This window comes from Pholcus phalangioides, unplaced genomic scaffold (assembly GCF_987345545.1).
Source record: "Pholcus phalangioides strain wild (caught in Gottingen) unplaced genomic scaffold, Ppha-v1.0 ptg000024l_1, whole genome shotgun sequence".
NCBI lineage: Eukaryota > Metazoa > Arthropoda > Arachnida > Araneae > Pholcidae > Pholcus > Pholcus phalangioides.
Window position 1 is genome coordinate 6,270,840 of NW_028301616.1, and position 14,204 is coordinate 6,285,043.

The 14,204-nt window shown below is 38.6% G+C and overlaps 1 long non-coding RNA gene across 1 annotated transcript; it reads right to left on the minus strand.

Moving 5' to 3' along the window:
* Nucleotides 1-1,329: 1,329 nt before the first annotated feature.
* LOC149068645 (uncharacterized) lies at nucleotides 1,330-13,481 on the minus strand. The gene is made up of 2 exons (XR_016195148.1): nucleotides 13,430-13,481; nucleotides 1,330-1,672 (listed from the first exon to the last, which is right to left on the minus strand). It is a non-coding gene; the product is annotated as an uncharacterized LOC149068645 (long non-coding RNA).
* Between the last annotated feature and the right edge of the window lie 723 nt (nucleotides 13,482-14,204).

Here is a 14,204-nt window from a genome sequence, read left to right on the forward strand (position 1 = left end):
ATGACTGTATGGTTGAGTGAATCACCATATGAATGATCAAGTGTGACTGTGTGAGTGACCAAGTGAGTGCGTGAGTGACCATATTAGTGATCAAGTGAACGACCAATAAAGTATGACTAATCAAGTGAGCAACCATATGACTGGTCAAGTGAATGGACATAAGAGACCAAGTGAGTATGAATTAGCAAGTGAGTGACTGTATGAATTAGCAAGTGAGTGACTGTATGAATTAGCAAGTGAGTGACTGTATGAATTAGCAAGTGAGTGACTGTATTAATTAGCAAGCGAGTGACTGTATGAATTAGCAAGTGAGTGACTGTATGAATTAGCAAGTAAGTGACCATATGAGTGTGAGCGAACATATTACCGTGCACATGGTTACTCTACTCATACGGTTACTCACTTGGTAACTCATAGGCCACTCACTTGTTCACTTGTACGGTCACTCAATCACGCACTTGGTCACTCATACTGTCAATCACGCACTTGGTCACTCATACTGTCAATCACGCACTTGGTCACTCATACTGTCAATCACGCACTTGGTCACTCATACTGTCAGTCACGCATTTGGTCACTCCCCCCACTCGCTTGGTCATTCCTATGGTCACTCGCATCGTCACTCACACGGTCAGGGCAGGATAAATGTCCGGACTGAAATATCAAGGCGAAATTTCCGGGCGGAAGATGTACCGGGAACGAAACGTTGGTGATAAAAAATGCCGGAAACAATATTTCCGTAAAATATTAATTAGGCGTATTATTGACGTATTAGCGTCAAACGTATATTTTCTAGATTGTTCCACCTACATTGTTCGACCCCACCTGGGGGCGATTTTATGTGTCGGAACCCCAAATATTCACGTCCCAAGAATTTCTATGAACCGTGCCCTCAATTCATGAACATACAAAGCCATTCACGTACTCTTCCCAGCGTGCTTTATTGAATCTCCTATATTCCAGATGTCGGCCATCCCCAGTAACCCTTCATTGTTTGACCTTATCGGAATCCCTGAGTAGGAGGATGGGCTGTCATTAGGTTGCCGTGGAGAAACTTACATTCCGAAATGTTGAAATCAGTGAACAATACGCAATATACAAAATTTGAAAAATATAAACGTAAACATTTTCACGGGTTGGGAGGGCTACCCCGTGTTACCCAAAAACCACCATATGATAATATTTCATGACGGGCACAAACACAGTTCTTACGGTACTTGTTTTAATCTAAAAATATATCAAAATTTACAGCTGTGGCCATTTGCATTTCTACAATAGTGGTCATTTTGAGCGCTCAGGTAGTTCTTGCGCGGGAAGGGGGGGGGGGGGTTTCTGCTAGTTTTCATGTATACTAAGGTTGGTCATTGGTGTTCCAGTGGTGGTCATGCATCTTCGTCGTCTTTCGGTTTCTTGCGGTTGCCGTATTTAGCTCTCATGTAAGATTTGGTTTTGCCGAGTTTGCGCTTGAAGAAACGCTGGCGGAACCGTTTCCATATTAGGGACACTACGCATGCGCATATCATCGAGGCGAATACGCTTATCAGTGCCATCCGTTGCACCACCAACGGAGATGTTTCATCGACGTAGCCATCAGTTTGGTTTCCAGTCGGTACTGCCGTCACAAGTACATCGTCGGTGGAATTAGTCGTAAAATTCAGTAGATTCATTATCCCTAGAATGAAATTTATGTTAGTGAGTGTGTTTTTGCACGAATACGTAATTGCACGAAATTTCCGGCTTTTACGGGTCTTATTTAGTGCAAGAGGAAACTGGGTTTTTTCAATGTTTGACTCCGCAAAATCCGACTGGTAATAGAATTTATGAAAAAAAAAAAGGCATGGGAAAAAAACTCAATGAGGAAAGATTTTCCAGAATTAGTGAAATTACTTTCGGGAAACGTTTCTGTACTAATGGGAAAAAACTTATAACTATTGAAAAAGAAATGATTTCATATATAATGAGAGAGAAATTATATCATGGTTATTGAAAGATGATTTCAGAATAAATGAGAAAACCGATTTTTGAATATAAGTGACTGAGAAATTTATGATTTAATGAGAGAATGGCCACGATTATTAAAATCAATATTTTCACAATTATTGAATGAAATATTTTAAGAAATATTGAATGAAATATTTTAAGAAATATTGAATGAAATATTTTAAGAAATATTGAATGAAATATTTTAAGAAATATTGAATGAAATATTTTAAGAAATATTGAATTAAATATTTTAAGAAATATTGAATTAAATATTTTAAGAAATATTGAATTAAATATTTTAAGAAATATTGAATGAAATATGTTCATTAATGATTGAAAGCAATATTCACAGAATTATTGAAAGAAATATTTTCAGGAAAATTCATTATCTGATGAAAAATATTTTCGTAATTAATAAACATTATTATTTGATGAACAGAATGAATAATTTAGAGAGATAGATGGCTTTTTTCTCAGCCAAGATATCAAGGAAACATTTTATTTTCTGGATATTATGCTGAGGTGCTTCGGCATCTACATTCACACAGTGGCATCTTAACGAGCGGACCCAACGCGGCCCATGTCTCCCAATCAAACAGGGAAACCCTATAATTATTGGAGAGTTTTATTTATTTTTGAGGTAATTATTCATTCTCAAGGAATCATTTTATTTTCTGGATATTATGCTGAGGTGAACTCGGAAAGAAAAGTCATCTGGTCTGCGCCAGGACTCCAACCCAGGCCCTCTTATATACCGCGCAAGCATGCTTTTCTTTCTACCATCTACACCACTGGGGACAGAGAGACACGACCCTGCCTTCCTTGGGGCCAATTCCTGAAGTTAAGAGAGGCTACTTGTGTCTACTTCAGTGCCTCACACCACAGTGTGTGAAATAAGGAAGGCAGGGTCGTGTCTCTCTCCAGTGGTGTAGATGGTAGCATGCTTGCCCGGTATGCAAGAGGACCTGGGTTCGATTCCCGGCGGAGACAAGATGACTTTTCTTTCCGAGTTCACCTCAGCATAATATCCAGAAAATAAAATGTTTCCTTGAGAATGAATAATTACCTCAAAAATAAATAAAACTCTCCAATAATTATAGGGTTTCCCTGTTTGATTGGGAGACATGGGCCCCGTTGGGTCCGCTCGTTAAGATGTCACAGTGTGAATGTAGATACCGAAGTATGGTCTTTTGGCCCACGGGCTTAATGATTTTTTTTTTTGGCGCATGGTTTATGAAAGGTTGAGGAACCCTGGGGTAGAATCTTTTGCTTTCTGTTAGTCCTACGTTAGGACTGGATCGTGAGTGAATTTAATTAGCGAAAAGTTATTAATTCGCAGAAAAGTAATTAACATCTTTTCAAGTTATTAGTCCCAAAAATAATTTCAGAATTAGAAAATAATAACTTTGAAGTTATTTGTTTCAAAATTATAGAAATATATTTAAAAAAAAATTTTGAAAATACATTTTTTTAAAATTCCATGAAAAGTAATTCTGAAATTATTTATTTGCACTTAGTTCATGCACTTACAGAATGAAAACATATTGAACTCTTATAAAATTTACAAAAAAATGTATATATATATAAAAGAATAAAAATGAGTTATAATGTTTTAAAATTAGAATTTCAAATCGAACAAATTCATCAGTTAAAGTTAAAATTTACTTTGAAATCCCTTAAAAAGTTTATCCGTTTTTTCACCTTAACTGTTACCAGTAATTAGCATTTACAGCGCCATCTTAAGTTGAGAAAAGATTAAAATATCAAATTCAAATATGACTTTGAAATAATAAAATACAAATATTAAATTAAAAAAGAAAATTATTTATTATTAATAAATTTTTAATAATTGGTTGATCAGAATGATAAAAATGTTATTAATAAACATTTAAGGTAATTTGTTTTAAATAAACATTTGAACATAATAAAATGTGTTGTTAATCCATTTGTCTGATCGTTTCGCATACGCGTTGTACGTGTATGTGATGCTATACTATTTAAAAACACCTTTGTAGGCAAGGTTATAATTTTAGAAATGCTCAAAATATGTTCAGAAATCACACTGTACGAGGTTTCAGATTGAAAATATAGTGTTATATATATTGTAGCACAAGCTTCTTTCCCATTGGCGGAGATAGACTTGAAAGTCTGGGGGGAGGGGAGAGCACGATGGTGATGTCAGATCGTATATACGCCGCGCCGTATGAGTGACCATATGGTCATCCACTTGGTCACTCATTCGATCACTCTTCTCTGGACCAGTCATAAGTCACTAACTTGTTCACTCATTCGATCACTCTTCTCTGGACTCTTCATAAGTCCCTAACTTGTTCACTCACTCAGTAACTCATATGAAATACAGTCACTCACGCATCCACTTGGCCACTCATATGGTGACTCAAACATTGATTTGCTCACTCCCCTACTCGTTTTGTCATTCAAATGGTCTCACATTTGAACACTCACTTCGTCACTCACACGGTCAGGGCAGCCGGAATATCCGGTCGCGAAATGTCGGAGGCGAAATTCCCGTAATCCTTGCATAACAGTCCATGGTGATGCACAGCAGAGTCAACACTACCACGCGTCATTTTGAAAATTTTTCAAACTTTTTTGCATAATTTTTCAAACTTTGAGCGCCATTTGTAATGCCAGGATTACACGATAAAAGTGTGATAAAAGTTCTTTTACAAAACGTGAAAAAAAAATAATAATAACCAACAGCAACCTATAAGCCTATTACTAGTTTAGAGGTTGTCGAGCCTACATTGGCTGGAATGTAAACCTACACGCTTATCGGTTGCATTTTTCCAAGTTTAATAAAACGTATTATTGACGTATTAACTTCAAACGTAATATTATCTTGACTGCTCCAGCTAGGATGGGGGCGACCATAAGTGGCAAAACCCCAAGGATTCAACTTGAGTGCAAAGGAATTTCCATGAAGCGTGTGCACTCAATAATTCATGAACAATATAAAGCCATGCGCGTACCCTTCCCCTTCATGCTTTATTGAATCTCTTATATGCCAGAGATCTCTGCCATCCCCACAGTAACCCTTCATTGTTTTGCCTTATCGGAACCCCTGAGTGGAAGGGTGGGGGTGTCATCAGGATGTCCCGGGGAGCAAATTACATTGTGAAATTTTGAAATCAGGGAATATTAGGCGATAAAAATTGGAAAAATATTAACATAATATTTTTCATGCGGTGGGGCCCTGGGAAGGCCTCCGCTTTACCCAACAACTCCCATAGGACAATATTTCAATACAGGCACAATCCTAGTCTTTTTTTTTATGACGCTTGTTTTATTCTTAAAATAAATCAACATTTACAGCATGTATTTTTTACAGTAACCGCCATTTTAATTGCTCCCCGGTAGTTCTTGGGGGTTCTGGTCGTTCCGGTGGTTCTAGTGTTTAAGGTTGGTCATGCATCTTCGTCGTCTTCGTCTTTCGGTTTCTTGCTGTTGCCGTATTTAGCTTTCATGTAAGATTCGGTTTTGCCGAGTTTGCGCTTGAAGAAACGCTGGCAGAACTGCTTCCACATTTGGGACACTACGCATACGCATAACATCAAGGCGAACAAGCTGATCAGTATCATCCGTTGATCCGAAATTTTACCAGCTGGGTTTCCAGTCGATATTGCCGTCACAGATACGTTATAGGTGGAATCAGCCGTCGAATTCAGTAGATTCATTATCTGTAGAATGAAATTTTTGTTAGTGAGTAGGTTTTTTTAGAACATAAGTGCGCGAAATTTAAGGCTTACGGACTTTATTTAGTGCAAGAACAAACCGGTAGAACAGGAGTTTTCAACACGCGGCCCCACTGGTCTCGTGTGGTCGTCAAAGCTTTTTTCAATGGTCTGCCGGCAAAAAATCCAACAAGTTATAAAATTTATGAAAATATTGAAAAAAATTAATGAAGAAATTTATTCCAAAATTGATGAAAAAAAAAATTAATGAAGAAATGCATTGCAAAACTGATGAAAGAAGTAATTTCAAAACTAGTTTTGTAAAACATTTCTGAACTAATGAGAAAGAAGTTTATAACTATGGGGCGGTTCAAGTATTACGTAAGCAAATTTTTTGCAATTTTTTATTCCCTCCCCCGTCAGCAAAAGTCAGCAAAACTCTAACCCCTCCCCCCGCTGCAGCAAAATTTCGCCATCACTGCCCCCCAACCTTACCTCCTAACGCATAATGGTGGGATCAGGAACGTACGCGGGAGGGGCCATGGGGGCTCGTGCGCCTTCCCGCCCAGACGGAAAAAAAATATTTTTTAATGCAAAAAATAAAAAAATTAAAATTAAAATTTCGAAAGAAAATACCTTTGTATATTATTATCACCGATTTCAATGCTATTTAAAGGGTAAGAACTCAAAATTTCTCTTTATAAAATCCATTGCGACACACCTTTTAAGCCTTATGTATGTTAAACTCATGACCCGCAGACCAAATGTGGCCCTGAAGACGATCTGATGTGGCTTGCCCTCCTCAAACGTAATTTTGTAAAAATTAACTTAGCGTCACATTTACAAATCACTTAAATGGCCCGTGGCACAATTGCAGAGCATTTAAGTGCCCGTGACACATTTTCAGATCACCGAAGTAGACCTCAAAGATCAGTTTCATATTCAAAGATCACTTAAGTAACCCGCGACACAGTAACAGAACACTTAAACGATCCGTGGCACATTTAGAGATCCCTTGAGTGACATGTGGCACAGTTTTAGAGCACTTAAGCGGCGGTTCTACATCACTCAAGTTACCCGCGGAACATTCTCAGATTTCTTAAGTGATACGTGGCATAATTACTTGTTGAGTGATGCGCAGCACAGTTCCAGAGCACTTAAGCTGCCCGGAAACATTTTCAGAACATTCGAAGGATCCGTGAAACATTTAGAGATAATTAAAGTGTCTCTGTAGGGGACTTATCAATAGGTAGAATGTTAGTTCAGGTGCCCAATAACTATCGAAAGGTTTTTCCGTTTTTGGCGCACCGAATATAAAAGATGTCATTAAGAATATTCCATATCTTTATGAAGGGTGGTTGATGACGTAAGCATCATCCAAACCCCCCACCCCCAACCGTCATCAAAAGCCAACAAATCGGAAACCCCCTCCCCCAATCGATGCTGACGTAATACTTAAGTGACCCCTATTGGAAAATTAATCAGGGGCTGTTATTCCCATGATTATTGAAAGAAATAATTTCAGAATTAATGAGCAGAAATGATTTCTGAATGAATGAAGGAAACATTTCAGAATTAATGATAAAATTACCACGATTATTAAAATAAATATTTTCACAAATATTAAATGAAATATTTTCCCAATTAATGAAAATTCATTACCTGAAGAGAAAAAAATATTTTCATAATTAATAAAAAATAATATTTGATGAAACTTTTAAATTCTGAATCAATGAAAATCAATAATTGATGAACGGAATATAAGTAATTATCTCAAAATAAATAAAACTCTCCAGTACAATAAGGTTCTCTGTTTGAATTGGAGCCATGGGGCCCCTCGATGGTTTCACCGACTCGAGATGTCTCTGTGTGTGTCTGTCACTACGTACGGAAGTAAGTTTTTTTTTTATCTCACAGGCTCAAAGGATTTTCTATTTTTGTGGCACGCAGTGTATGAAATGTTGAAGAACCTTCTGTTAGTCCTTAGGCTAGGACTTGACTCGTGGGCCAATCTAATTTCCTTAAATTCATTAGTCGTAAAAAAAAATTTTATTAAAAAAAAAGATATTTCAGAATTTAAAATAATTTTGAAGTTTTTTTATTTTTAAATTCTAAAATATCTTTTTTTAAATAAAAAAAATTGATTTCCTTATTTAATTCCATAAAAAAAAAGTAATTCTGAAATTATTTATTTGCGAAAGTTCATGTCGTTACAGAATGAAAACATTTTGAATTCCTATGAAATTAAAAAAAAAATGATAACATTAAAAATGAGTGACTAATTATTTAAAATTAGAATTCATCAGTTTTATTTAGAATTTATCTTGAAAACTGTCGAAGAGTTAATAAATTTTTCCCACCTTCTTACTTTTACCAGCAATTTACATTCTTTCTTGCAGCGCCATCTGAAGTTGACAAAAGATACTAAATTGAAATGTCACATCGAAATATATTGAACCGCTCGTCTTCCGAATGATGTTTGACATGCATGCTATATAAAGATATATAGTGTAAATCGTTGATGAGATTTGGTTGTTTTTCTGAAGTATCTTGTTACAGGATGTAAATCATAGTTTCCCAAACCCTTGTTTTTGTCCCAGAGCCTCCACCGCAATCTAATCCATAGGATCCAATGTTGTAAATTTAGCTTCTACCGTTCCCAGGCCCGCCCGTCATTTGGGGGGGGGGGGCTTCTGAAGATATATATATGGTATATATATTAGAAGAAGTAACTTTCTTGTTACTTCTTTACGAGAAAACCTTAATTTCTCATATGTATATATATATATATACTAGGGGGGGGGGGCTCTGCGCCCCTGCCGCCTTTGGCGGCCCACCCCCTTCCCCCTTTTCTCTTCACAACATAACTTGTTTATTTCGTCCCACTTCATCAGCGTGCTATGGAAAGGGACGTGGGAAAGCACCAGCTTAATGAAGAAGCGAATTTTACAATAATGAAGCAACAAAAAAGGAATGAGGTCCATCAAGTACCCCCAGAAAATTTTCCCATGGGGGTCCCCAAATTTAATTCGCTTGAATTTTAGAGGGGCCCAGACTGGATATATCTCGGGCTACCGCTGTTGCAAATTCTACAATGTTAAACAACAAAAAAGAATGAGATTCATCCAGGGCCCCCAAAATGAAACCTGTAAACACGGGGCCCCCGACGACTTGGAAGCTTGTCGTTCATCCCCCGCTGCGACTGTCATGCAAAATTTTCATTTGTATTCGTTTCAACAACGAATAAAATCATGGCCCCCAACCAATTACCCGGGACACCAATTCGCACACTTTTAGTGAGGCCCAGACTGGTTTTATCTCGGGCTTCCGCTGTTGCAAATTCTACAACACAAAAGAATGAGATTCATCCAGGGCCCCCAAAATGAAACCTGTAAGCATGGGGCCCCCGACTTGGAAGCTTGTCAGTCATCCCCCAGTTCGAAAAGTTGTCGGTACATGCCATGAAAAATTTTCATTTTTATTCGTTTTACCAACGAATAAAATCCAGGGCCCCCAACCAATTACCCGGGACACCAATTCGCATACTTTTAGTGGGGGCCCCAGACTGGATACATCTTTTGCTTCCGCTATCACAAATTTTTCAACGTTAAAGCAGCAAAAAAAACAATGAGCCCCATCAGAGGGCCCCTGACCCCCCCCCCCACAAGGGTCACAACGATTCTTATCACTTTTTGATTTCTCACACTATAAATTAACCACAGAGGGGGCCCCTGAAAAGCTGGTTTGGGGGATCGCCATCTAAATTCCAGGCTAAGGGCTCTGCTGTAGGATGTACGAGCCTCGTACATGCACATAACATGGTCCCGATGGGTCAAATGGGTCCCGATATGTTCTACAGTTAAATGAATACTTGACCCAAAATCGTAACCGACTTCCGTAACACAAAAGCGTAACAAATTTCCGTCACCCATTTCCGTAACATAAAATCGTCACTAATTTCGGTTGCTTAGAAACAGGCCCTTTTCGAGTTTGTGATTTTATAGTATAGAGTAGATATATACATATATGCGTACATTGTGTTCAGTTCATGCTCTTTGTTCCCCCCACCCCCGGAAAAAGTTGAAATTACTGCCCTGACGTCCCCACGGAGCCGTTAACACCCACGTTGGGAATCCCTGGTATAAATCATAATTTGGTCTTCACATCAACCGTTCGTCATGGAAATGTGTTTCGAAATCACCCTTTACTAGTTTTAAGAGTGAAAACACATTGCCACGAAATAAGGAAAAATTTAAATTTTTACATCGAACAGAATGTCCTAAAAAAACCCAATTAGACAGAGTTGCCGCCCAGTCTCTTCGGAGGCCAACAAATGGAAAATTCCACGTTTCCAAGTGCAATATTTGCAGATATATTCAAATTCAATCGAGCGTTGTCTGTAAGTTTATGCTGTTCTTGCAAACTTTTCTTCGTTTTTCGATTCAAATATCTCGGCGAATATCGCAGTCGAAAAAAAAAAACAATGGAATTTTCATGTTGCTCAGAAGGAACAGGACAGCCGTTTTCTAATTTAGAAAGTTAGAATTGGGGGGGGGGGGGGAGATCGTACGAAAATTCAGATTTTTTACAGGGTGATTTCTGGACAAATTTTGAGAATATTTTTCACAAAAAACGGCGACTGGACCGCAGTAAAAAATTGCTACCGCAGGGAGTACCCCATCGAGGGGTTAGCGCACCAGCCTCCGGATGAGTATAAAAAAACAAGCCTGCCAGCAATAAATTGTAGGTCCCGGTCTAATTAATTAGCCCTCGTGTGCAGAAAATGACCGTGGTGCGACAAAAATGATCAAATGATCAAGTATTACGTCAGCAGATTTTTGGACAATTTTGACCCCACTCGTCAACAAGGCAACAAAACTCTGCCCCCCCCTCTTTTCAGCAGAATGTCATCTCTGCACCCCCCCCGTTCTAATGCATATTGGTATCAGAGACGTACGCCAAAGGGGGGGAGGAGAACAAACTCATTATCCTTCCCCCCTCCACCAGGCGATAAAAAATTATTTTTTGTGCAAAAATTATATTTAACACAATATAATTATATAAATTTTTTACAAAATACCTCTACATGTGATTACAACCAATTTCTGTTAATTTCAATACCATTTGAAGGCTAAGAATTCAAAGTTTCTCTTTGAGAAATTCATTGACAATCACCCTCTGAGCCAGAGGTTTTAGACGCTTTTCTAGTCGCGAGCACTGCCTGTACCCATCATCAAAAATAAGAGCACGCCTACGGCGAGTTTGACTTAGGAAACCATGGAATCAGGATGATTTCAGTCCTTCAATATAATTTGTACTAGATTTTTTTAACTTGAACGTTGATCAAGTGCTCGCGAGCACGAAATTGGACACGAGCATCGAGCATTCTGGGTGTTTCAGGAAGCACCGTGGCGCTCGCGAGCAACGAGATGAAGATGCCTGCTCTAAGCCATATATAGTAAGCCCATGCTCTAGGACATAGTTTCCCAAACTTTTTGTTCCATCGCCCCCTTCTTCAGAGAAATTTTTCTCTCATCGCCCCCATCTTCAGAGAAATTTTTCTCTCATCGCCCCCATCTTCAGAGAAATTTTTCTCTCATCGCCCCCATCTTCAGAGAAATTTTTCTCTCATCGCCCCCATCTTCAGAGAAATTTTTCTCTCATCGCCCCCGAACTCAAGCGGACCAATAGGATCCTATGTTATACCCGTGGTTTCTATCGCCCCCCTTGGACCTTTCCATCGCCCACCAGGGGGCGATATTGCCCACTTTGGGAAACACTGCTCTAGGAGTTGTCTGATGTGACCCGCCACATCAAACCTTATTTTGTAGGAGTAGAGCTGCTGTAGTGGTCGAGTGGTTATAGTGACGGACTCGCGATGCGAGGATCCGGGTTCGAACCCCACAGTGGGGTTCGGCTGAAGTTGGTTTTCTGTGGTTCCCAACTTCAAGGCACAAATGCGAGCCGATCTCCCGGTTAAAAAGTCTCGCCACAGAGAGCAACAGTCCTACAACGATAAATCATTCAATCATAACACTTCACTCATAGTTAGAAAAACTGGTGGCAGATAGCAGCACTACACATAACAAACATTACACAGAAACAAAAAAAAACTTCACGTCAGGTTTCACTACACGTACGCGCACATTCCCGCATGTACCGATTCGTTGGGGGTTCCGCGGGGGGGGGGGGTGCATGTGTGGTGTAGCAGTAGTAGGTAGGGCCTCCAAAAAATGACTCGGGAATCCATGATGTTCTTAAGTCAGCCACCTCGTTGGGCAATTTGCCTGTTGTGCGTTATATTGGAAAAATGAGCTAAGCGGCACGTCGACAGATCACTTAAATGACCCGTGGACCGATTCCAGAGCATTTAGGTGGCCCATAGCACATTTTCAAATCACTCAAGTAGACCCGTGGCACATTCAAGTGACCCATGACTCATTTTCAGATAACTTGAGTGGGCCACAGAAGAGTTCCAGAACACTTAAGCGGTCCGCGGCACATTTAGAGATCCCTCAAGTGGCATGTGGCACAGATTTAGAGCACTTAAGCTGCCCGCAGCGCAGTTCTGCATCACTCAAGTTAATTACGGTACATTCCCAGTTTACCCGGTGATCACATACACACTTAAATGCGTGTGTGTGATCCCCGGCATAATTACGGATCACTTGAGTGACGCGCGGCACGGTTCCAGAGCACTTAAGCGGTCCGCGACACATTTCCATATCACTTGAAGGGGATCCGCGGAACATTTAGAGAACACTAACGTGGCTCTATAGATATATGTAGGACTTATCAATAAATGGGATGAAGAGATGGTATTTTTTCGGCTTGAAATGTACTGAGAAATTGAATTTTCTAAATGTTATACCGAAATTTTGATGTTTGGAAAGAAAAGTGATTTGCCACCTCCGGGAATCGAATCCCGGTCCCCTTGCATACCGCGCAAGGGCGCTAACCAATACACCACAGACACACTTTTCAATTCCTTATAACACGTATTAGTAGCGTGATACGACTCCACTCAGCGCTTCACGCTACTAATGCGTGTTATAAGGGATTGAAAAGTGTGTCTCTGGTGTATTGGTTAGCGCACTTTCCCGGTATACAAGGGGACCCGGGATTCGATTCCCGGAGGTGGCAAATCACTTTTCTTTCCAAACATCAAAATTTCGGTATAACATTTAGATAACATTAGTTTATATTAAAATATTTTAAAAATATTTCTAGTGCAGGGTTAGAACAAAAACTTGTTCAGTTAGACGCAGGAAATTTCATAGTACAGTCAAACCTCGTTAGTGCGTCACCCGGTTAACACGTCACTCCGCTTACCGGATCACTTTTTGGAAGTCCCAATTATCCTCATGCAGGAATTGGCACAGCTATGGCTTACTCCGTTTAACGACTCACTCCGCTTATCAAGTCATATTTTTGCTCTCCCAAGAGTGACTCATTAACGAGGTTTCACTGTATATGAAAATTGAAAAATTTGAAAAAAATGTTTTAGTGCACCAACTCCCACAAATTAAACAAATTTAGAAAGAAAAAGTTGAAAATTGCTCAAAATCAATGAAATTTGACTTCAAAAATACAGATAAAGCCATAATAATTTTTTTTATAGTAAAAAGTTACGAGAAAAATTCTAAAAAATTAAGGAATGACTCATAGAACATTTTCGGAATTTAATTTATTTTAGACGAATTAAAGATTCGTCAATTTTTAAAGATTCATATTAATTATATTAAACTTACCATGTAATATAACTAACGCTATAAATTTCCAGGAATCACCGCCTATCGTTATTCGTCGTTACACACAAAAGGAACGCGTAAGGCATTTCTGAAGCCTAATAAAGGCCTTTCGAAACCAATCGAATGGGAAGAATCAGAACTAAGTGGATATTCGTGTACCTAAACAGTGCCACGATCAATAGATAAGATAATGTTACCATTATCATTCGTCTTTTCGCTTTTTAATGTCTTTGCTATTATTTTCATCCCATTATATTGCATATTTGACTCATTTTCCTCATGAGTAATTTCATTGTTTGTTGAAGGTTTGTTGAACGCAATGTTTGTGTTTTGCGCCTTGATACTTTAAAATGGCTTGACATGTTAATAAAACCATTTAGGAAATTAAATTTCCTGATAAATAATTTTTTAAAGTTGTCCCCTCCATGGCATAATCATTACATGAATTATAAATACTTATTACAAATATCTGTACTATGTATATGTTACGACAAAAGTTAGGAAACCATTGCAATAGGGTATTATGCAAAATCATCAGTTAAAGCGATAAATTTCAAGTATTTATCAAATTTACCAGACATACGTTTGGATATTATGAATAATCATCGCTGAAAGTAATTAATAAATTGTTTAGTATTCATCAAATTTACCAAAGACACTTGTGTGTGTTTGGGTATTATTGCATAATCGCTGGTAAAAGTGATAAATTTGCCAAACTTTCGTAAATGATTGGGGGATTATGCATAATAACCGATTTACCGTAACGTATCTATGA